Here is a 26,070-nt window from a genome sequence, read left to right as displayed (position 1 = left end):
CTAATGTAAGATGTGAATTACGGGGGAAACTGGTTGCAAGGATATATGGGAAATGTCTGTATTTTTTTTTTTTTTTTTAGATAAATCTAAAACTGACCTAAAAACAAAGTTTGTTTTTTTAAATGTTTCCCAGACTTTCTTGCTGCCACTGTTCTCAGGGTCACTGCATTGCACAACTCCAGGAAACACCATTCATATAAAATTCAGTGTGAACTGTGTTCCCTGGAGTTGTGCTAGGCTGCAACCTTTATAGCTTTTTCCTAAGAAAATGTATCCTGTTTTCCATGTGTCAGTTTATGTTTTCCACATAAAATTTTCCATCAGTTGATTATAGATCCTGCCTTCCTGGTTTCCTCAGGAGGGGAAGGTTGGGCTGGATCACTGACCAACCTTGTTCAGACAGAAGTAGTAGGAAAGCCACTTTCCCTCTTGTTTAAGCAGGCATCAACCCAGCTACATGAGAGCAGACAGGGAAGATGTAGCCAAGCTGTGGAGAGCTGATTGGCTTCTCCTATCCTGGCCTACAATGTATATTCCACACTTTCACCCACCTCTGACCTTGGTTATGGGGTAGGAAGTGTGGCCTGCTCCGACCTACTGAACCAGGATACAACCCAAATGGGCCAGGAAAGCCCAGGGAATGTCGGAATTGTGTTGAAAGTGGCAGCAGAAGCAGTTCTGAACAGAGAAGGGCTTTTCCAACATCCAAAGAAAGGCTACGTTTTCCAGCCTGCTTGAATGAGAACCTGAAAGATAGAAAATTGTGTTGACTATTTGGAAAACTCAGGCATTTAACTGAAATACATCAATGAGATATTAAATACCTAATGGGAGCGCTTCCTGGTATTTGGTTCATAAGTTGTGTTCCACCAGCTTTTTACAGCATCAAGTTCCTCCATTCTAGACCAAACTAACAGTCTTTAAGTTTCTGTTCCTAAAAATTATAAACCCTAAGTGTGTCAAATTATGTTATTTGAAACCATATAAATAATCTGAGGCCTCAGATTTCATATAAAAAGAAATTTGTCTTTTTAATAACTTCATAAAGTTCTTGTTTTACTGAAGTTGGTTGGTCCTTTTTTAATGGATCAGAGGAAAAATTAACCTTTCATGTTTTCACTTTTTTCCACACTGAAGAGGGACCTTGGACTGTTAGGACAAAAAGGGAAAATACTTTACTTGCGCCAATTTTTTTTTAACGGAGTAGGTCCAGTTGCTGAGATAAGCCTCTTGCTGAATCAAATGTATGTTTTTGTGTTTGGTCTTGGATCTTATCTGCCTGCAGCAGCAGCAAGCTTCATAACAAATGAGGTTCAAAGAGGTGAAGCTGCTGTTTCAGCCTCTTACACCAGTGTTTTCAAAGAGTTCTGTAGATTTGGTCATTCTGCTCATCCTAATCAAACTCTTTGAAAGCTTATCTTCTGCCACCATTTCCTATGGTCTTTCCGCAAAGCAACCATTATTTGCAATCATTAGTAGGATGGTATGCAGTGTGTAAATATCCTTAATAGTTAGAGTTTCTAAGATACTGTTAGAGACCATCTTTGGAAGAATCTGAGCTTGGCATGAATTTTTTTTTTTTTAAATTTTTGAAATCAGAGTATTTTGCAGTGATTTTGCACACATTGCAGTAGGTTTCCTAAATTTGTTTTTCAGTTCATGAGAGATAATGGCCTTTATGGTGCAAATAAGTTAAATAGATGCCTTTTGAGTACATAGATGACAGATTGTTTAATTCTTTTTGTGCTGGATAATTCTACCGGAAGATGATATTGATTACAAGAAGAAGAGTTATGTATATGAAGGTTGATAAAGAGGAACATTTTTAATGCTATAAAGTCCCTGGAATGAGATGGGATTCACAGTCTGCAACCTTGGTTTTCTTTAAAGGACCCCGCTGGCTTAAACTCTCAGAAAGTATGATTGTAATCCTCAGTCAACTAAATCGTAAAAGTAATCAGAAGCCCTACCCTGAGGTGAAGGGCCCCTGTCAACATTTGGAGTGTCCAAGGTGGTAATGTTGCCATGATATAGGGATGGGGACTCAAATTCCTAGAACACAGGCATATTGAGCCCACTTGCCTCTCTGTGAATGGGGCTCTTGACCACAGGCCTGGCTCCCCTCTCCTCTCCTCTCCTCCCACTCATGCAGCAGAAGACTGACCCATCCCAGCCAAAGGCAGCTGTCCTTGGCTAGAGCTGGCTCTTGGCTGCACGCTGTGCTCCACACAGCCTTCCAACCTAGCCAGCTTGGCTACAGAGGCCTCAGATTTCATCTCTAAGTGCAGACAGTTCATACACGAAAATCAGATTTTTCTCACCTGGTAATTTGATCATTTCTCAGTTGGTAGATTTCATCCACAAAAATTGTCTTCTAGAAAATAAAATAAAATCCAATGTTATCTTGCATGGTGTTACATATAGGAATACTACCCAGTGAAAGCTCCTGAGAGAGCTGTAGTTAAAAACAGCAGTTTAGGGGCACCTGGCTGGCTCTCTAAGAGCATGTGACTTTTGATCTCAGGGTTGTAAGTTTGAGCCCCAGATTGCGTGTAGAATTTACTTCAAAAAAGTTTTTTTAAATACCAGTTTATTATCTGATCCATCCAAATCTGACCATGCTGTTCTCAACTTGAATTTCTTTTGCAGAAGTGAGAGATACCAGTTTTTTTAAGTAAAATATGTGGTAATGTGTTACTAACTTCATGAACATTTCCCTGCAGGTAATCAAGCTAACCAGATACTATTTGTAGAAGGAAGACAAAGTCACAGTCACACAAAGACTGTGATAACATGAATGACTTTCTTAAAATAAAAAATTCAGAAAAGATCTATTGTTTCTTCATACCTTGAAGTAACTTTTGTACAATATGTCCTAATATAAGTATACTCAAAATTCAACATAGAGACATTGGGGAATTATTTTCTTTTCTCTGCCAGGTCTTTCATGATATAATTTATCTAAATAGATAATTCCTATGGTAGGATTCAGGCTGAATTTGATTTCTTTAAAAATGCACCCCCCCAAATTTTTTAATGCAGCTCATATGATTCTTTAACAACATTGAAAACGATGTTATACATTCAGAAGGGTGTTGTAATTGAGCAACTTAAAGAAAAGCAATGAAAGTATTCATACTTGTGTATTTATTATATAAATTAAGAAATCAAAATTTAGGTAATCCCTTGATAACCTCTCCTCAATCACAATCAGTCCTCCCACAGAAGTAACTAACCACTCATCAGAATTTTATGTTCACCTAGTCCCTTGTTTTTCTTTATAATTTAATCACCTATGTATTTTTTTATTCAAAATAATATAGTGTTTACTTTTGTCTTTTTTTAACTTTATGTAAATAGAATCATAACTTTGTATTTTTTGGTGGCGTCTTTTGCTTAACATTACTGTGTATTATATTCTAATATATGAATATATCATTTATCCATTTTACTGTTGATTTATGTTTGAGTTGTTTTTAGTTTCTTGCTGTTATAATAAGCAGTATGGTTAGTCTTAAACATGCCTCCTAGGTCACATTTTCAAGAGATTCTCTCAAATAGCTGTGGATTGTAAGATACATTTATTTTCAGCTATACTAAGTAATGCCAGAGTTTTCCCAAAGTGATTGCGTCAATTTATGTTCTCATGAGCAATGGATGAAAGTGCTGTTGCATTTATCACATGTCCTCCAACACTTGATATTTTTTTATTTTAATTTTTTCTACTATAGTGAGTATGAGATGGTATCCCATTGTGATTTTCATTTTTATTTCCCTGATCACCAGTGAGGTTGGATATCTTTTCATATGTTTATGGGCTATTTGTGTTTTCATGCTTTCAACAAATACTGCTTGAGTACCTTCCATGTGCTAGGCACTGTTAGGGTCTTTCTTCCATCTCTGAAGTTTCTGTACCTTTTGATTGCCCATTTTTCATTGGATAGTGTTCCTTTTTCAAAAGAATTCTTTATATACTCTAGGAACATCCTTTATTGGATACATGTTTTGCAAATATTGCCTCTAAGTTTATGTCTTGCCTTTTTACTCTTGTGGTATTTTTTGATGAACATAAGATGAAGCTCATAATTTTAATGTAGTTAGATCCTTTTTCTTATATTGTTTTTAAAAGCTTTAGACTTTTGCCTTTCAAATTTAAGACCTTACTTCCATTTGAGATGTATTCTCATATATTAAATGAGGAAGAGATCCAATTACTTTCTATTTTTTCCCCATATGGAGAACGAACTCTGACATTATTAATGAGTGGTTTCTTCTTTACCTACTAATCTACAACGTCCTCTTTGTCATGAGTCATCTCCTTATGTATATGTGTGGGTTTTTTTCTGGATCCTCCTTTCTATTTCATTGTTCTATTTGTCTTTTTCTATGCCAGTTCCACTATATCACTGTATTCATTACTTATCATAAAAGGAAAAGATAATACAATTGATCATTGAACAACACAGATTTGAACTATACATGCCCACTTGTACATAGATTATTTATAATAATAAATATTATTTATAGTATGGCACTGTAAATGTATTTTATCTTCTTTATGATTTTCTTAACATTTTCTTTTCCCTAGCTTACTTTATTATAAGAATACAGTCTACAATACATACAACATACAAAATATGTGTTAAACAACTGTTTATATTATCAGTAAGGCTTCTGGTCAACAGGAATCTATTAGTAGTTAGGTTTGGGGTAGTCAAAAGTTACGTGCAGATTTTCAAACTCTACAGTGGGTCAGTGCCCCCAGCCCCCATGTTTTTTTATTTTTTTTTATTTTTTTTTATTTATTTATGATAGTTACAGAGAGAGAGAGAGGCAGAGACACAGGCAGAGGGAGAAGCAGGCTCCATGCACCGGGAGCCCAATGTGGGATTCGATCCCGGGTCTCCAGGATCGCGCCCTGGGCCAAAGGCAGGCGCCAAACCGCTGCGCCACCCAGGGATCCCCCCAGCCCCCATGTTATTCAAGGGTCCACTGTAGTTATTTTGCACTGTGCATAGCACACATGTGAAGCTCTACATAGATGTCATCTATTATTATTTTAGCAGGGAACACATTTTTTGGGGGGGAGAGGGACATATTTTAATATGTTGTTTTAAACGATATCTAAAACTGTAGAAAATTAGTGAACATTCAGTAGAAATACTTCTTTTTGCATTTGATCTGAGTTACCAGGCTGTCCAGAGACTTAAGAAATACACATGCTCAGTCATTGTCTTTGCGTTCTTCTGAATCATGTACAAAAAGGTAAAAGATGAACTCTCTAGATTCTCTACTGATCCTCACTCAGTCTCTTATAGGAAGACTAAATGAAGGAGGCTTTACTTGAGTAGTTTGTTTCTTTTTCAGAGTTGAGTTTTAGAAGAGAAGATAATATGAAAGAACATAGAAGCATATTCAGGAAAGACTTCCAGTGATAAATATCTAGAGCATCCAGTTTTTACACACCTTGCTTTGATTCCATATTTGACTTAATTATAAACCACCTCTGAATCTTTATAAAATAAACCCATTTGTTTGATGACGGAGAGGGAAGTGCTACATTTTAACTGTTACTGAAAGAAATGTTCTTTGCTCTGTTGGTCTTGGACTTCCACAAAATGCTTGATTCCAGATGTTAAATTGTTTTTTCAGAAGCCTTGTTAAAGTGCCAGAGCATTAGATTTTTGAAGGCATTTCCAAACCCCAGCTGATTATCACAACACACAGGAATCCAAACTTTCAAAGCTCAACTTTGGCTCTGAAGTGTATCAGCAGCTGCAAAAAATATGTGTGAAGGCACAGGTTCACAGGACTGAGGGCCAATATCCTTATATGGTAAAACTATAAGTGAATTTCCTTTACTTCCTGGTTATCAGAGATTCAGGTCAGTTGTTTAAAAGGCACTAAATTTCCGTGATCCTGTAAAAAATAATTGTAGCACAGTAATAATGGTGATAATCATTTAGCAAGGTGACATGTAGATTCCACTATGTCATATTATAGGTTTTTAAAAAATTCTTTAATCTTATTTTTCTACCAAAGCATTCAGTGATGGACTTATGTCTTACTCTAGCTCTATATTCCAGAATACATTTATAAAGTCACCTTCCTCAAATTATTTTATACATATTCATATTTGTGTTCTTCTTCAGAGGTTTGTTTCATCATTCCATAGGAAACCAATCCAAAAATGAAGATAAAGTCCTTTCCATTCACCTCATCTCCCTCCAGCTGATGGCAGAGGGATCATGTATAGATGCCTCAGCGTGACAGAGGCTAGAGAGTAAGTTTAGGAGAAAACCAAAAGGGGATGTTTGAGCTACATCTCCTAATTGTTTCTTTCTTTCTTTTTTTTAAAGATTTTATTTATTTATTCATGAGAGAGACAGAGAGAGGCAGAGATGTAGGCAGAAGGAGAAGCAGGCTCCCTGTGGGGAGCCCCATGTGGGACTCCATCCCTGGACTGGGATCACACCCTGAGCCCAAGGCAGATGCTCAGTTGCTGAGCCACCCAGGCGTCCCTATATCTCATAATTGTGTTCCAACAGCAGACTGATGATCTTTGTGTTCTTTTGTATCATTAAACAAATAGCATTAGAGCATTTAGCATGGTATAGTAGACTCCACAGTAAATAAATTGTCATCAGATAAAGTTTAATTAGAAATACAGTCTATAATAAATGAAAGACTACCCTAGGCCCTAAAACAAAATGTTTTCTTAATTTATTTGTTTATTTGCTTGTTTGTTTATTTAAGATTTTATTTATTCATGAGAGACACAGAGAGAGAGGCAGATACATAGGCAGAGGGAGAAGCAGGCTCCCTGCAGGGAGCCCAATGTGGGACTTGATACCAGGAACCCGGGATTACGACCTGGGCTGAAGGCAGACTCAACCACTGAGCCACCCAGGTACTCCAACAAAATGTTTTAAATTAATTTTTAAAAAATATATTCTAATTTTCTACCACTGGCACTACACCTATAATTTGGTACATATAGGAATTAAAAAATCAGTCCAATGCCTCTTTCTCTCCCAAACTCCACAAGTCCATTCTACATTGGCGCAATCATTTAGAAGAAAACCCTGATGATATCAGTGCAGAACATTCCTCCAGGTCTGGGTGGTGTAGAAGTTCTGCATTCACCCATTTCTAATTCCTTTTCCAGCTATTGATTGGCTTCTACAATGGTGAGGGGGCAGAGGTGTCCGCTGATCTTACTCTGATTTCTTAAGATTTCTCCCTTTCAGAGCAGAAACCAGCATGACCAGAATACTTCTAAGGAATCTTCAGCAGCAATCTCCATGGGGAGCCTCAAAGTGAGAGTGAAACACCCTCAAATGGCTCAGCAGTTGTCATCATGGCAGCTATCAAGAACTGCAGATGTCTCTTTCACAGTCTTTATATTTAGGGCCCAATAGAATTAATTGTCTGCTGTCTTGGCATCTGGATCTGGACAGATACACACCAAGCAGCCATTTTGCTAAAGACTGGGATCCAGAAATGAAAGACACAGTGATAGCACAATGTGATTATCAATACCACCACACCAGTTCCCCGCCTCCCCACCCCCATCAGAGTCCACATTTACTTTGTCAGGCAAAGGAGCATTTTACTTAAGGCAGGTCCATTATCTTTCTAATTGCTTTTCCAGTGATGCAAAGTCTTTTCTCTGTCCTATTTGACCTCAATACTTGTAGTTTGTTTTTAAAATTTTATTCTAAGCTACTTATTGCAATTGTGCCAGATGTTTAATTCATAATTCTTTGTTCTAGCTCCTCTACTTTGTGAAGGTTAACTATTTTTAAAACCATGCCAAAACAACAACAAAAACTTAAGCCTACAAGCCTATCTTTCTTTAAGCAATAATTCTATTCTAAAAAAAAAAAAAAACAACCTATGTGAAAATTTAATTCAGATAATTCATAGCAATTTATTGCTCTTTCTTAGACTTCTGCCTCTTTGTCAGACTCTATCATGGACAACAGTGGCTGACTATTTTCACATGCAGTGCAGTGGTTTTTGTGATGGTGTAATAACTTGTGGGCTAGACCAAGACTGGCTGCTCAGGGTCCTGGCCAGACACTTGGTCTGAGGACCTATGAAAAATATAGTTAGATGTAGTGGGATCTAACATCATCTCAGCCCCAAAGGTGATGTTTAAAACAGCCTAACCCAACTTTTATGGTGACTCTACACTATTGTAATACCTCCCTCACTCATCAGAGTATCTGCTCCTGGTTTGGGTCCTTATTCCCTGAGGTTGTTATCCACAAAGCAGAGGGATATTTGGTTTGCTTGCTTTGGTGTTCCATTAGAGAAGCAAAGATGTAATTATTTATGAGATAAAGTTAAGTAAAATTGAGAATCAAAATATTCTTGGGATTTAAGTAATGCCTACCACTGCAAAATTATCTCTTTTGTTTACATTATTTATTCATGAGAGACACAGATGCAGTACTTGATCCTAGGACTCCCAGGATCACACCTGAGCTGAAGGCAGAGGCTCAACCACTGAGCCACTCATGCACACCTTATCTTTTAAAATGTATTCAATGTGTGCATTCTAAACTAAATCATATTTAGTACCTAAACTAAAAATATTCAATATTAATCTCCCCGTTTTCTCAAAAGGAGATACACATTATTTTTAAGTACTTTTTTTTTTAGATCTATCTACAGTTCATAGTCTACTGGTTTATATGTAAAGATAATTGTTATGATTAAATAGGCATTTAACCTGCCTAGTTAACTTGTAGCACAACAATTCAAGTAGGGAATGAAGACTAGTGAAGCAATGAACTATGACTGATAGCTTGCATTTTGGTAAAAACTTTAGCATAGGATCCTCAAAATTTGTTTTAACCAATAAGTAGCATTTCCTATCAACAGGGTTGAAAGCTCATCTGCGCATTCCAGTGATGCTGTCACAGCATGAAATGCCATCATAGAGGTGAAAGCAAACTGCTCTGGGAGCACAGAACTAAATACCTGCTGTGGAGTCAGGTAGCCCTTCACAAAAGATACAGTGTTTGACCTCGCTCTGGAATGATGAGTCAGAGTTCCAGGTGGAGAAAGGTAAAGGGTAGTTCAGGCAGGATATGAAAAAGCGTAGTGGTGTGACAGAGCGTCTCTATACAGCAATAGGAAGTTTGATGTGACCAGAACTTTAAGTGACAGGAGAAGTACTGAGAGCTTACCTATAGATGCCAAACTGAGATAGTCATGCTTCATCCTGGATTGTGGTTCAATGGACAGTAATGAAGGTGTTTGATTGGGGCAGTGATGTGATCAGATCTTGCTGTTTGGCAATACCCCTGTAGATTAGGAGTTCAAAACATGGGATTCATGGAAACGTCTTAGGGCTCCTGCAGTAGTTGACGCCAGACATGTTGAGTCTGGACTCACAGTGACTGTGGGAATGCAGAGCAGGAGATGAAGTTGGATGATATTTAGCCTTAGATTATTTGGTCTGTGAGGGCAGGGGCCATGTGTGTTTTTTTGAAGTTTGCCTCATAAAGCTCTCTACACCTGTTGTGTAATCCCCAAATTGACATGGCCCCTTTCTTGCAAGATCTCCATCCTTTCTACTTTACTACTCTAAGTTTTTACTGATTGGTCCAAATTGTTCAGTGTAGTAAACCCATTCATTGCTTCTGCTGCTGTCAAATATATAGAATTGTCATCAGTGCATTAAGTAAAAAAATTAAACCAAATATCCTACTCATTTGTACTTGTTCATGTATTTCTGTTTCATTCTCTTTATCTAGTTTATGCTGGAAGAACAGTTAGTGGAGGTACATAAATCGCCCCATTCAGAAAGGAAGGTATATTTTATGAAACACTTTTTAGCAATTTTTAAAATGAAGTAGAGGTACAAATAAGGAAACATTTGCAAGTACTTTTTTAAAAAAGTAATTTATAGAATAATGGGATAATAAAATAAACCACAAATCAAAATTATTTTATATGTATTATTTAATTATGCAGATACCCAGACAACAGTATGAAAAAATATATTCCAAATTGGTAACAGTGGTTACTCCCAAGGGAAAGACTAGAAAGTGGCGGGGGGGGGGGGGGGGGGAGGCAGGGAATGGAATCTTTCAGTTAATCTTTATTGTCTGAATATTTTGCCACACATAACCCCTGCAAAAAAAAGAAAAGAAAAGAGGAAGGGGGAGGATGAAATAAAGTAGCCCAAAGCAGAACTCTTTCAAGACAAAAAATTCCTTTTCCTGTGCTTATGTTTGTCAAGAGCAAAAGAAACCAGGAAGTGTCTTTGTCTAGCATTGGGGAAAAAAGAATTTGATTTCATGAATAATAATAATTATTATTACTATTTTTAAAGAGAGGATGGAGGGGGCAGAGGGAGTGAGAGAATCTCAAGCAGACTTCACACCCAGCATGGAGCCGTATGTGGGGCTCCATCTCATGACCCTGAGATCATGACCTGAGCCAAAACAAAGAGTTGAATGCTTAACCCACTGAGCCACTCAAGTGCCCCAGAATGAATGATTTTTATTATTGCTGCTAAAGTTGTGATGGGTAAAATAGTACAATGAATCTAATATACAATTTTAAACTAGAAAAATCCATATTGTAAACCTGAACCTGCCTTTGAATAGCTATGAACTCAAGCAAATAATTTAAATTCCATTGTGTATTGTCTTCCAACTCTAAAGTAGGAGAAATAATACCCCTAAAAAGGATGTTGGAGGACAGAAATGACAAGTGTAGGCAAAAGAATTGAACTCTTTTGAATTTTAGGTAAGCATAAGATAGGATGCTTTGGTATAATCTCTACCTATTTACATATACTGACAGACACTGGGTATTCTGTTGCATACTGTTTACCAATTTTAAATGTGCAAATTATTGTTTAAGGTAATCTTGCATAATCCTTGAGTCAATATTACAGGAAACTAACAATCAGTTCTTTCAGTTTCAGATTTCAAAAAGCCTCCTTTCAGATTTAAATTGAATGGGCAACCATTATTTTTAGTACTTAAAAACACAGTGACATCCCCTTGGAAATCCCTAATTAGTAGTAGCTAGTGTCTAAATTAGGTGAAAATGATAATCTAAGAAAGTCTATTGATTGTTTTCAAAGCAAGATATTGTAATTCAAGCATATTTCCAGATGCCAGTGAATTGCTGGAAAGCTGCAAGTTTAACTTTCCGCTCTGATAGAGTTTTAAAAGAGGTCAGAGTACGTTTTACCATAGTGTCTAGCAATGTGAATTTGTACAGACCTTTTGGCAGACATTCCTGCACACTCAAGCTAAATCAATGAATCATCCATTGTTGGCCAGTCCCGCTCTCAGTTGCTAAGAGATTTTTCAAGCATACTGAGGCTTCATTCTACATGGTCTGAAAAACGGGCAAAATGTGTTAAATTTGTGAATGTCTCATCTTTCCTAAATCAGTAATTAAAACTTTGCCCAGGACATTAATATTTGGGGCAATGGGCAAGTCAATGGGCAGCTAAAGGACTTTTCTCCTGGCAAAAATACAGGAGAAAACTTCCCGTTCATAACTCTTCAGGGCTGTGAGTATGAAGGAAATGGAAATATTTAAAAAGAAGACGCAGACACCAAAAACAAAAATTCAACTAGTAAGGTCTAAACTCTTTTAATGAAAAATAATGTGTGTTATTATGTTTGAAATGAAGATTTTTCTTTCGTTTTTATTAAATATACTTTAATTTTCATCATTTCTCTGAGTCATGCAGACTTTATAATGTAGCATAAAATTATAAAGCTTTTATTTCATATTTTTAACACAGAAATTTAAAAAATACCATAAAAATGGAATATAGTTTTTTCAGCTTATTATTTATGAAATGTGTAAAGTTTATTATTATGTTTTATGTATATCCTTACTGATAATTGAGGTTTTAAAATATATAGTAGTTTTATTTATGTTCTTTGTGGACTTAGTGACAATTTCATATTATTGAGAATCCCATAATTTAACATAGAGGTTAAGAAGGATTCATTTGATGAGGGATCCCTGGGTGGCGCAGCGGTTTAGCGCCTGCCTTTGGCCCAGGGCGCGATCCTAGAGACCCAGGATCGAGTCCCACGTTGGGCTCCCGGTGCATGGAGCCTGCTTCTCCCTCTGCCTGTGTCTCTGCCTCTCTCTCTCACTGTGTGCCTATCATAAATAAAAAAAAAAAAGAAGAAAAAAGGATTCATTTGATGAGAGGAAAAGGATGTTCTGACTACAGATTTAAAAAGAGAAAGAGCATATCAAATCTAAACTTAAACACAAGATATTTTTTAAATTATTGGATTTGAGTTATTCCTCAGTTTCCCAGGATAGAATTCTATTCCATAAATCTCTCATAAAGACGAAGCTTTGGACATAAGTATGTGGGCTTTGAAGTTGAACAGGCCTGAGTTACAATCCTGCCACTCCTTGTTCTAAGTGGTGTGACTTTGAGCAAGTTACCTTCTTTTGGCCCCCACTTCCACACCTGTAAAATAACATTACAATGGACAACACATTAGGTTGTTATGGGACTCAAATGAGGAAACATCATAGCTCTGTCACGTAGTGGGTACTCAGTTCTCAGCTTCTCTAAAACTGTTGGAGGCTAATACCAATATGCTCTTAAATGCTCACAACCAAACCTTGTTTAAGTTGGCAACATTACTATTTGTTTTACTTCTAATTTCAACAGAGATGTATTCAGATGAGTGGATAAGAACGCCTCATGTTGGGGAGCTTGGGATAAGAGCCCATGAAGAGTCTGACACTTGGCCTTCTTTCTTGCAAAGAAAGAAAACATTTGTGATTCGTGGCTTCTTGCCTTCCCTCTCTGTATGAGATCTTCCTGTTATGAACCCCACCTTCTTTCAAGACCTCTATTCCAACTGCCATCTCCAGTTTACTCTTTACTGGTATAAAGCAAGACTTCATTGAGGGCACTTTAGTTTCAGCCAAGAACCAAGTATTTTCCCAGCCAAATGCGGAGCAGCAAATGAACTGCACCTTGGTACCAGCCCTGTTCTGTTGATCCAGAACATTGCTTTTTAAGATTTAAAGCAAACTTACGGAAAAATAAAGACTGACCCTATTTATATGCTTAAGCTTCCTGACACCTGTGTTTGTTTAGAGGAAATAACTCAGTGTCTGTACTAACAATTTGATGATGTACACCCTTTATAGAACCAAGTACGTTATTTTTATAGGCTGTTTTTTAATGTCAGGGAAAAACAATATCTTTGCCTCAGGTGTTTGAGGTGTTCCCTCTGTAGTCTTAGTTATAGTTTTAACCATATTTCTTTTAGGTAACCCTTATTATGCTTGATTGTTGACCAAATGGAAATGAACCTATTTGGCCTATCATTCAGTTATACTGAAAAGAATTGCTAGCATCTCTGCTCTCAGAATAATATAAAGTGGCAGCAGTATAGAACTGATAGAGAATCTGATAGCTCCTGCATCAGAAGAGAAGGCTTAATGTAGCTTAATAGTATCAGTGAAAGAACATGCCTGTCCTTGCCAAGAGAAGCCAAAACAGAGGTAAATTGACAGAGAGTGAGAATATAACGTTCAGGCTGTCCTAGGGCAGATTGTTGAGTTGGTTGTTCCCTGGCAAAAATGAAGCAAAACAAAACCCAAAGGAAAGAAGTTTAGGTCTAACGCATAAAGAAATTATGTTTCCCTAAAATAAAGCAAATCAATGTAAACTAACTTAAATTGCAGTGATGGCATTCAGTAAGCACTGCATGGAACAAGTCTCGTGGCTTTCCGCTAGAGTTTTACTTTGCAATTATCATTTTCATACAATTCAACTTGGGGGGGGGGAGGGAGTAGGAGAATTTCCCTCACTTTCTAAATCATCACTCAGTAGTGTGTTATAAAACACCAAGAACGGAAAAGCCATTACGTGGAATATAAAGAAATACTTGAGTCTACAATATCATTGAACTCTTGGATTTGGTTTCAGCAGACATGCTCTGTATTCCCACAAGAGTCTGGAAAATTAACTTCTATTTTTTTCTGTCTGGAGTTGCAGTTAGTGTTATTATTTGCTCCATGGCTCAATCCGGGTCAGACTGTTCTGCAGTAACACAGGTGGATGTTAAAACAGGGAATCTGTTGAAAAGATTGCGGAGGAACTGCTTCCCTAAAGCAGTTTTGGATGGCAGTTTGATGGCAGTCAGCTATGGTAAGGACCAATGAAGCCTAGAAGTACCTTCTAGAATGTGGTCTTACAAGGTTTGTCACCTGCAATCGTTAGGCAGAAGTTTCATGTAAAATGGGTCTCTAGGACCAGGTGGCATCCTTTAAGAAGTGGATCATAGAAATGGAGGTCATTGAATTCTCTTAAAATTTGTGAATTGTGATGTTGTTCTGCATTTCTCTGATTAGCTTTATTTGTAATATACAATATGCAATTCTTAAAGGAAAATATATAGACCTTTTGTGGGGGCTTTAAAATATTCTAGAAGTTTACTGTTAAGAACTAGTTATGGAAAGATTTCTTATCCTATTAAAGGTAGCAGGAGAAATATAGTTATGATTTAAGATATAGAAATTGTTTTGTATTAAGTAAAGTGTTTTATTGTCAGCAATTACATTGTTAAAATGTGACATGTAAATTTTGCCAAGAATACGTGTATTCACTTGTAAGCAGTCACATAAGGGAAACTATATTTTATGTGTTCAGCCCACTGAATTATTTTTCTGGTAAACAACCTAACATAAAATAGACCGAAACATCAATTTATTTTAACAACTATGTTAAATTACAGATTAATGGCCCAAAATAAAATTTAAACTGATTGAATACATAATTCAGCATTAGGGGGAAAATAGATCTTTTTCCAATGGAGGATAGACTTTTTTGTTTTGTGAATAACTTATTTTCCCCTTAATAAGTTTGGGACATGCCTGAACCACAGCCAACCTTAAGAATCCTTTTGTTCAGAAATGTTCAGTGTTATATTGACTAAGGAATAACTTGGAGGTTGCAGAATAGATCAGTATTTCAATTTCTGACTTTAGACTATTTTTAAAGTGCTGAGAGTTCCAATTGAAAAATTGCAAATGCTCCAGGACACTGTGCCTGGAAATAAGATTCCTGAATAGTAGAGCTTGGGGATGTTTAGGCGGCCCTTACAGAAATGAGCCTTCAAGTACATTTTAAGTACAGTGTGTCTCGCACGTTAAGAATGGTTTTTCTCAGATTTTTCTTGGATATTACTGTTTCATTTTGTTTAGCTTCTTTTCTGTAATTCTGTTTGGTAAACCCAGGAGTTTCCATGTCCAAGGGAAAAATTTCCTCAAACTTGCTATCATCCCTCTCCAGATCAAACCCTAGCAGGCCCTAGGGAGGGTCCCAGCCCACTGCCAACACACACAGATTCCCTTCTTATCACTTGGAACAGACCCTCCTCTGTGGGCACATACACTGCTGTCTTAAGAGAGCAGATATCTGTTGAGGTTAAACTAATATTTTTGGAGCAGAAACAAGAATTCTGGGATTTTTATTGGTTAATTGTGTTTTCTAGAAATGAAGCTTTAGGTCAGCTGTATTTACCAGAAAATCCAGAAAAGCACTTTTATATCTTGGTATTTGTAACAAATTACACATTTCAGAAGAAAATATCGAACACTGTGGGAAATTCATATATACTGTCTTTTAAAAATATTTTGTCAATAAAAAACTTGGAAAGCAGTCTCATTTGTTATTAGGTGAGAGACTGAAGAGAAAAGAAATTCACACTTGGACTTGGCTGGAAAAGAGAAACAGGAGGTGAATTAAAAAAAAAACAATCTCAAGGCACATTAAAAAAGAATTAGGTGCAAAACAGTTTATGAAAGTGTTTTCTTTCAAATAAGATAGTAATAGTGCTTCTTTTAAAAAATTTATATGTAACAATATCTGATTCTATTCTTAAATGAAAGGAATTTTAAAATAGCTCAGAAGCTGCTTCTTTTAAAATTCAAAATAAGATTATATTTTAGCCTCATTGCAACCTTTTCTTCCTTAAGGCAAATATGAACTATACTCTTCTGTATATGCCATTAAAACTGTCTTTAATATTTTGCATATATTTAGTTGTTCTTTATTGCCCCCTGGAAAGTGAATAAATCCAAATAAAAAGTTGTCAGTAATGGAAGATTTCATTTTTAGTGAATTTCAGATTTTCACAGTAGTCTTCCTTCTTTCTTAGGACCTCTCGGCTCGTGGAAAAAGGGAACATTTCTGTCATTTTATTGTTAGTGTCAACATGGCATATTATCATAGCTGCTCTTAGTACTCAAAGGCAGTTTCTACACAGCATCAGAAGTTACTGATGGAAGAGTGTCAAGCTAGTGTACTCAGAAGTCTTCACTTTTCAGCCCATTGTTTTAGAGTTATGTAGATAAAGCTGTAGTCCCAGATATTTTCTTACCATGCCTTTGAAGAGTGGGTTATATCTCTGCTTAGATTTTTATATGTTTTCCATGTATGCATCATCATGCTGCAGAAGGGATAGAAGACAGGTTAGTAGGAGATATAAAATCCAAGGCAGAATCAATCACAATATGGAGAAAGGAAGAAAATACAAATAATTACCATCAGGAAGAGCCAGGAATGCAGTTAATGATATGCATGCTCCAGCTACTATTACAGATGGGTCACAGATTCTACTCTAAGCTTTCTGCCACCAGCAGTCAGAGGTGGACCTGGTAGGTGTTTCAGTCGGTGAGGACCCAAAGATACAGGCAAATCAGGTACTGAGAATTGACAGTGCTTTTACTACTAAGCTCAGAATTTCCTCTTGGGGACCCATGTGGCCATAGTGTGATGATATAAATAGCATCATCTGTCACATTTCTGTAGTAAGTGCAACTCACTGAATTCATTATTGCAGCAGGTGAACTCTCTTAATTCAGGTGTACATTTTAGAATTTCTGGAAGACTACACTATGTGTTCTTCAGGCTGTCCTCCCTGTTTTGTTTTGTTTTTTTTAAAGATTTTATTTATTCATGAGAGACAGACAGAGACACAGGCAGAGGGAGAAGCAGACTCCATGCAGGGAGCCTGATGTGGGACTCGATTCCGGGTCTCCAGGATCAGGCCCTGGGCTGAAGGCGGTGCTAAACTGCTGAGCCACCCAGGCTGCCCCCTTCCTGATTATTTTTAATAAATTGTGCCAATGAGCTCACGATTTTGTTATGAAAAAGCAGCGGAGACATAGCAAAACAAAGCTAAGGTTTTCCTAAGCAAAAACTTTTGGGTCTACTCAGGCACATGGACCAAATAACAACAACAAAAATAAACAAAAGTAGGCTATCACAGCTCCACAGTTCTGTTCCTTTAACAAGGCTGACATAGATGCAACCTCAAAAAAATGCAAGGTCCTATATCTGCACCCCTTATGACCAAAATAAAATCTCAATAAAACATGTATTAAACCTGTACTGAACTTGAGTAATACTGTTTTCTTCCATTGTCTTCAAGACAAACTATTTGAAAACTGCACACCCAATCAACTAGATGATTTAATTTCTCCCAGATTATTACTTATAAGACATATAAACAATGGAATAGCTTTGGTTTTAGGGTATTTGAGTTACAGTGTTTTGGTTTGGTTTGGGTTTGGTTTTGTTTCTAGTGGGCTTGGGGAATGTTGTTTGTTGGTTTTTTTTTTTTTTTTCTGTTTTTTTCTTTTTTTTGTTATTACAGGCTGTAAGTTTGTATTATCGGGCCATTCTTAGAGATAAAATAAACCAAATCAGTAAGCTTGGCTTTCTATCTATAGCAGAAAAATAAGAATCTATTTTATCCAAATACATTATAACATCCTCTCTCTCCTAAATAAAATGTTGCACATGGAGTACAAGATGCAGGGACTCTTTATTTCTTTTCCTCATGTTTTCTTAAAGGAGTCCATTGCGCTGAACCATTCTGATCCTCTGATCCATGGCAGTAAGTTGCTAATCCTGTTGGTTAGCCGCATTTTTTAGTAGATCTGCAGGTCATTTTGCTTAAAGTAGGAAGTGGGTTCCACATTTATCTCTTTGCTCAGCCAAGCATTCCCCTGTGTTTCCTGTTTCCTTGTGGAATGTCTTGGAACAGGTGGGTGGGGTGAAGAATTGTGTGACTGGGTTTTTAAATGACATCAGCCCAGCTCATGAATCAGGTTGTGTTCAGTTCTGACTGGAAGGTAGGAAACCTTGCCAGTTCTCCAATTAGATCCTTACCAGGGGACCCAGGATAAAGCTAATATCTGATCCCCATTCTTCCTTTGTCTTTTCCTAATTAGCCATAGGATAGAGAAGAGGAGTGGGTAGTAATTGTTACCCCTAACCACTGGCAAATAAGGAAAGGACACTGAGGCAAGATTAGGCTTGACCCGACATAGAAAACTGTGTGACAGGGCACCTGGGGTGGCTCAGTGGTTTAGCGCCACCTTCAGTCCAGGGTGTGATCCTGGAGACCTGGGATCGAGTCCCATGTCAGGCTCCCTGCATGGAGCCTGCTTCTCCCTCTGCCTGTGTCTCTGCCTCTCTCTCTGTGTCTCTCTCTGTGTGTCTCTCATGAATAAATAAATAAAATATTAAAAGAAAAAACTATGTGACAGTATATTTTTTCTGTCCTTTGACTTCAGATATGAAATTTACTAGAGTTTCTTTTTTTTCTATGAAAATAAAGATATTTCTCTGAAGGTTTTTTTGATTGAAAGTTAAAAGGTCTTCTAGAAATGTCAAGTTCAATCACACGTTCTTTTGCCGTAATTGCTGAACTATGCTAGCATAACTGGTATTCTGCTCATGATGATCCTACTACCTGAAACACCCTCCTTAAGCCCTTCCTGCTTACATTTTCCTTTTGGAGGGCTAATCCCAACTTCACCTAGAACATGAGTTCTCTGAGATCAAAGAGTTCATCTTAATCATTCTTGATGATCATTAATATCATTCATCCCCTTACTTATATATTCATTCAAAAAGAGAAAAAAAAAAGCCCTAACTTGTTAGCATTTCCTATGTGGTGGATCTTGTGACAGGTCCCACAGTGACAGAGCCATCACCATGAGAGCAGAGATGCTGCCCTCACAGTCTCTGGTAAAGCCCTTCATGACAAAGGATTTCAGTTAAGTAAAGCACAGAGCACAGGGCCTCACAGCATCAGCTACTCAGCACATGCCTGTTCAGTGGATCAATCAGTAGTGATGGAAGTGGCACATAGCCCGTGTCCTGAGTTTATGGTGTGGATTATCTGGATTCTCAGGCAATAATGTAACAGATAGTAAGTAAATAACATTCAGTGAACATTTACTGTAGGTAGGGCACCATGCTGAGTATTTTACATATATCATTTTATTCATCACAACAACTGTGTCAGGTAAAACCAACTTTTAATGTCCATTTTACAAATGAGGAAACTGAGGCTCAGAGTATAAAAGTAATTTGTCCAATCAACTAGCAACTATCAGAATGAGGATTTGAATGGAGTTATTCAATTCCAAAGCTTGTGAACTTAAGCATTTTTCTGTACAACCTCTCAGGGGTTGTCTGTTTCAACTCCTTTTAGTGAATCCCAGGACCTTAACAGAGAAGCCATCTATCAGTCAGAAGACCAAATGTTCCACATTGAAAGCAGATAAAAATAGCTTCTTCAGAATCTCAGTAAAGGTGATGCTTTCTTGTTTGTCATTTTTTCAGAAAGCCATTGATTGTCCTAGAGTGGTAGTATATCTAAGCAGGACTTTCCTGAGGGCCACATCCAGCTAAGTTAAGGAGGAGATGCCTATGGATTCTTTTAATGAAATTTTTGTGAATTTTAATTTATAGAATGTAATTTTACAGTTACTACGGGACCAAATGATTCTGGACAACACATTTAGAAATAGGGGGTGGGGAAGGGGGAAGTGAAACAAATTAAATATGTCGTTCCCTTTCGCCATGTGTCCAGTTTCATTTCTTAGGGAAGACAGTAAAGATGGGTTAAAATTATATAATTACTTTATATTCCACCATTCACATTATTTCTGTAGTCTCATAGTCTGTGACATTTACTCACTGTTTACATAGCTTGTATTTACAAAGCTAGTGTTCAGGAGACAGTTTTGAGGTTTTTTTCTTAACAATAGTAGCAACAGTAACAATAGCTAAAATTGTTTGCTATGTGCTGGGCTTTGTGCTAAAGCTTTTACAGGCATCATTTCATTTGATCATCTCTGCAATCCATGGAGACAGTTACCATTATAATCTCCACTTTAAAAAGATCCAAAAGTTAGAAAGGGGAAGTAATAGGTCAGGGTTAAGATTTGGAGAGGTTGAGGATTATCTCAGGGTCAAACACCTATTAAGTGGCTGATTTTATACCCAAGATGAAGTCTGGCAGATTCCAATATCCATGGAATCAATTGTTCTCCTAGCCCACCTCCTTGAGAGGCTGGCCTGACTCCTAGCTAAACCGCCATCAGGTAAGGCCTTTGCAGTCTAAATATATAAGGTTCTCAGTGTAAAATGATTTGAAGAAGAAAATAGCACATTTTTCCAACTTGATAATATTCTTTTAAAGTATACTTTAAGAGGCACTTGGGTGGCTTAGTAGATTAAGCGTCCAACTATTGATTTGGGCTCAGGTCATGCTCTCAGGGTCCTGAGATCTAGCTCTGTGTCAGACTCTGCACTCAGCCAGGCGTCAGCTTGAGTTTCTCCCTCTCTCTTTGCCCCTCTCCTTGCTCATGCTTTCTCTATAAAATAAATAAATAAAATCTTTTTTTAAGTGTTTTTTTTTTTAAGATTTTATTTATTCATGAGACACGCAGAGAGAGAGGCAGAGACACAGGCCGAGGGAGAAGCAGGCTTCCAGCAAGGAACCTGATGCAGGACTGAATCCTGGACCCCAGGTTCATACCCTGAGCCAAAGGCAGATGCTCAACCGCTGAGCCACCCAGGCGTCCCTTTTTAAGTATTTTAAGATGAGATAGCCTTACTAAAAGTAAATGATTAAAGAGCACTTGTCATTAAAATTATATTTAATACCTATTTACTATTTATTTTCTTCTAAAATGTTCCTGGTTTTCTTCTCCAGGCCTAAATGCAGTATTTTTTCCCAAGCCATTCTGAATTTGGTTTTGCTTCAAGTTAGAAAAGCTCTCTGACTATAGCTGTGGATCCATGTTTTCAACTGCTCTGCTCTTTGCTGATGGTTTTGACTCCTTCAGCAAAGGCGCTCTGGCCTGCCAAGGCTCTTTTATATGGGAACTTAAATAGATATTGCAGAGAAGAATCAGCAGCAATTATGAATTGTACTTCTGGGTCTCTGTTATTTTAATATAAGACTAAATTTTCTTATTAATCACTTGCTACAGGTTTATCTTCTAAACACAGTCCAGGAACACAGTGTTGTGTAGTTACAAATGGTCTTCTTAATTAGCTTCCTAGCCCTATTTGAGTTAATAGCTATATCAGAGCATGGCGTTTTAAATAACATTTAAATAAATCCTCAAGGAGTTTTATCACACTTACTGTCTGCTCCCTTTCATGCCATTGTCACCAAAATCATCAAGAATCATTATACTTGTTCTTACACAAGTATTTTCTAGACCATCCATTTATTTGTTAAGAGGGAAGATGTTGGCTCTCACTGTTTTAATGAGAAAAAAGTCACTTGAGTTAAGAGAAATTGTAGAATGTTGTCACAGAGGTTGTCAGGGAAGTAAAGCTACAACATTTGAGTGTACAGGATTGAGGCTTTTACTTCTAGCCAGGAAGGCCTACAGGAATTTCCCTTTTGCTGTGAACAGTTAGAAAACTGGACCAGTTATGTGAAACCCTGGTTTTCAGACAGTGTACAAGAGGAAGAAAACAAATGAAGTGCGATCTACACTTGCTGCAGCTCACAGTCCAGAATCTGTTTCCAGGCCACATAGGAGAGATGGGGACAGAATAATGCTCAGTGGTCTTGCTGAGTTCAGAGGATGAAGACCAGAGTTTGGGGAGATCAAGAGTTTCAGGGCAGAATACTGGAGGTGAGGATGCTTCATGAAGAGAGCTTTCTAGAAATCTGTAGAATTGCTCCTTTAGTCTTTGGCTATAAATGTATTTGTCTGTGCATGCATAAAAGCAACTACTTAAGACTAGAGAGAGAACCACAAGAAAATGGGCTAAAAAATTGCTGGAACTTAAAATAGATGGGAATAATTCATATTCCTACCAGCCAGAATGGAGAGACCTCAAAATGTGTGTGTGGGCGGGGGGGGGGGGGGGGGGGGAGGGGGGGGCAAGCATGAGTGACAAGATAGGCAGACAAAGGAGAGAGCCCATAGTGCAAAGGGATCTTACAGTCAGAACAGGAATATATATATGGCTGGAGAAGTCAACATGAATAATGTAATCAGTGACCAGTGGGAATATGACCATTTCAGCTATGATAGTGCCAGTGACTAAGAATCTAGGTCCATGATGAGATGGTTGTATATCCTGGAATATTCCAGCACAGGATTCTCTGTAAATGCATGGTGTGGATGTCACCCAGAAAGAAGTGGAGAAGAAAAGGAAGAACCTGAATTTAACTTAGTTTAAGATTTAAATGTTTGGGGCAGCCCCGGTGGCGCAGCGGTTTGGCGCCGCCTGCAGCCTGGGGTGTGATCCTGGAGACCCGGGATCAAGTCCCACATCGGGCTCCCTGCATGGAGCCTGCTTCTCCCTCTGCCTGTGTCTCTGCCTCTCTCTCTCTCTGTCTATGAATGAATAAATAAAATCTTAAAAAAAAAAGATTTAAATGATTGAGAAGTTACTGGATTTGACTACATTTACCTGGACTGTTTTCTGTCTCTAGAAAATATGTTCAGTTAGCAGAAAATAAAATAATTTATATATAACAATTTGTACTCTTAAAAATGGTCTATTGCATATTACTTAATGTCATGGGGCCTGGTTCACCATCTTTTAAATAGGGAAAATAATATCGACTTCACATGCTGACTGAAGTTTCAAGGAGTAATTTGTGGGGAAATAAAAAAACTTTATACTTTTAGAAGAAAATTTCCTTTTTTTTTTTTTTTTTTTTTTTTAGAATAAAATTTCCAATGTGTTAGGTAAGCTAACATTCTTGGAGTTTTTTGTTCTTTTTTTTTTTTTAAATGTAAATTCTACACCCAACATGGGACGACCCCAACTCATGGCCCTGAGATCAAGAGTCACATGCTCTATCAACTGAGCTAGCCAGGCCCCCCCGCCCAAGCTTGATTTTAAAACCAATATGATTTCCATTGTTTTAGGAGAATTGCTCTGGCTGCAGTGTGTGTGATGACTTGAAGAAGGGAAGACCATTAAGAAGAAATCGGGAGGCTTTGTAATTGTTCAGACAACACAGAATGGGACCAACTTTAGGAAATTGCAGTGTGGTTGGGTTCAAGAGCCTTTCCAATGGTAGAAATGTGGAGAAGGGGGGGGAATTACAGGGGAGTCACAGATGACTCCAAGGTTTTAGGCTTGGTGATTAAGGGGACAAGGATGACTTTAACAGAATTCAAAAGTAAGGATGTCAGAAGGTTTTGGAGAAAGGTGAATTCAATTTAAAGCATGTTGAATATAGAATACAAAGATGCCATTCAACAAGAAAAGTCAACAGTAATGTATATAATGGTTAAAGAGGATGTGGTGTAGCTCTGGAGGCAGACTCTTGCAAAAGTTACTTAAGCTCTCAGTGCCTCGGTTTCTTTTTGTGGAGAATGGTGGTAAAATAGTATATACTTCATGGATTTGTTAGGAAGCTTGAATATAAAGTCATCCAGCAGGAACACTTAGAATGACACCATCTTTGAATGTAGCTATTGTAGCCATTGTTGACAGGAGGATGGTACCAAGGACATGAGCAAAGAGAACTGCCCATTGCCCTGGGTGACAGGAAATGTAGCTCTGAACACTTAACTAGCTGGTGACTTCGAACAAGGGGTTCAACCGGACATCAGTTTGTTCATCTGTGAAAACAAGGGATTAGGTAATTCTCTATAAGGCCTCCTATAGCTCTAATCATTGTATGATTGTGTTGAGACTGAGAGTAAACTTTGTCATAGATAAAGCATAAGGGAAATAACTTATTCACAGATAATGGAGCAGTGATGTTCATCACATTTTTGAGTACCTGTGTGTCCCTAAGACATCTTTTTTGCATTTAAAGCAAGTTAGAAATTTAGACATGTAAAGGTAAAAAGCTTTTTGAAATTTGCTTTTGGAGATTTTTTTTTAATTTAGAATTTTTTTTTAAAGATTTTATTTCTTTATTCACAAGAGAGAGAGAGAGAGAGGCAGAAACATAGAGGGAAAAGCGGGCTCCATTCAGGAAGCCCGATGTGGGACTTGATCCTGGGACCCCAGGATCACGCCCTGAGCCAAAGGCAGACGCTCAACTGCTGAGCTACCCATGCGTCCCTTTAATTTAGAATTTTGACTGTGCATTATTCTGGTGGCTTTTCTATTTACCTGCCATTGTAAATTTTCTGCAGGGTTTCTGGTAAGTGTATGGAGCCTTCTCCTGTTATGCTTGGCTTAGTGATGTCACAGAACAGCTGTCTGGATGCTTACTTCATCTGCAAGAATAGGATATTTCATTTGCCAGGATTTTCACTTGTTAAAAAGGATCCCAGTCTCCGTAGACAGGGTATTAATTAGCTATTTTTTGATAAGCTTTCTAGAGTAGAATGTAATCCTATTCCCATTAGGTTACCAGAAATTGTTATTAATAGAAACATGCTAAGCACATAAACAAAGCTAAGTTTTGCATGTGGTGCATATGGGGGAAAGCTTATGAGGGAAAGAGCTTTAAGGAGAAGATACCAAAGGACTCCCCCTAAATAGCTTATACCTTCTCCATCATTTTGCCTTTAATAGGGGAGATTTTCTTTACCTTAATTAACTTCTTCTATCCCCTTCTTGTGGAATATGGCTGAAATACGAGGATGGAGTCCAATAAGTAATCTGTAAAAATCAGCCCAGTATAACAGTTTATACTATATATTTTCCAATTTTTCACGTGGATAACCTTCAAATATTAATGAAGAAGAGAGGTTGTCAACTTATTTAGGAAGCCAAGTATTCAGTTCTCAGATTACTCAAAAGTCTTATTGTACATGGGTGGATATGTATTGTGTGTGTATATTGGCAGGGAGGGATTATGTTTTGCCTTGTGAAAGAACCATTTAAGGAAAATCTGGCAGACATTGTGAATAGCTTTGATTTAAAATTTTTTCTTATCAGTTGAAAAATACCTGTGCCACTAACTGTGCCTTGTGTGGAAACGTCTAAAAATGTGCCTTCCTGGATAATTTCCCAGAGGGCCATGGTCTTCCAGTGCCAAGCCACATATATTCTGTGATCTTTGGTTTCATAGGATGGCAGATGCTTCTTTATTTCATGCCATGAAAAGTGAAATTCCAGCTAATATGAAAACTTTATAAATAATTTGTACTTGAGTCTAAGAAGATAATTTAAATTTGTATGTATATATAATAGTATACTAATTATTTTAAAGTTGTTTAAGTAGAAATGATTTTATATTAATAAAATTAGGTGAGAAAAGCCATTGGATTTTCTTTTAAAAATATTTTATTTATTTATTTGAGATAGAACAGAGGGAGAAGCAGACTCCCCACTGAGCAGGGAGCAGATATGGGGCTTGATCCCAGGACACTGAGATCATGACCTGAGCTATAGGCAGACACTTAATTGACTGAGGCACCCAGGCGCCCTGGCTTTTGTCTTAAAAACATTTTTACAAGGGGTGGCTGGGTGGCTCAGTTGGTTAAGTGTCCATCTTCGCCTCAGCTCAGGTCATGATCTCAGGGTCCTGGGATTGAGCCCTGTAATAGGTTCCCTGCTCAGTGGGAATCCTGCTTCTCCTTTGCCTGCCATTCCCCCAGCTTGTGTACTCTTTCTCTCTTTCTCTGTATCAAATAAATAAAATCTTAAAAAAAAAAAAAAAAGAAAAGAAAAATCTTTTTACTGAATCAGGAATCTTATTATAGTATAAATATAGGCCTTGGGTTCTAAGACCTGCTTTTGCCCCTACGATTCAGAAAGGTTACTTAAACCTAATAAGACTTGGT

At 37.5% G+C, this 26,070-nt stretch overlaps 1 protein-coding gene across 3 annotated transcripts in view; it reads left to right on the top strand.

Annotated features, from left to right (window-relative positions):
- DDAH1 (dimethylarginine dimethylaminohydrolase 1) overlaps positions 1-26,070 on the top strand; it is a 133,975-nt gene that overhangs the window by 44,962 nt on the left and 62,943 nt on the right. The gene's annotated exons all lie outside the window — the stretch shown is intronic.

This window comes from Canis lupus, chromosome 8 (assembly GCF_048164855.1).
Source record: "Canis lupus baileyi chromosome 8, mCanLup2.hap1, whole genome shotgun sequence".
Classification (NCBI taxonomy): domain Eukaryota; kingdom Metazoa; phylum Chordata; class Mammalia; order Carnivora; family Canidae; genus Canis; species Canis lupus.
The sequence above is the reverse complement of the archived record's forward strand: the minus strand, read 5'-3'. Positions and strand labels throughout refer to the sequence as shown.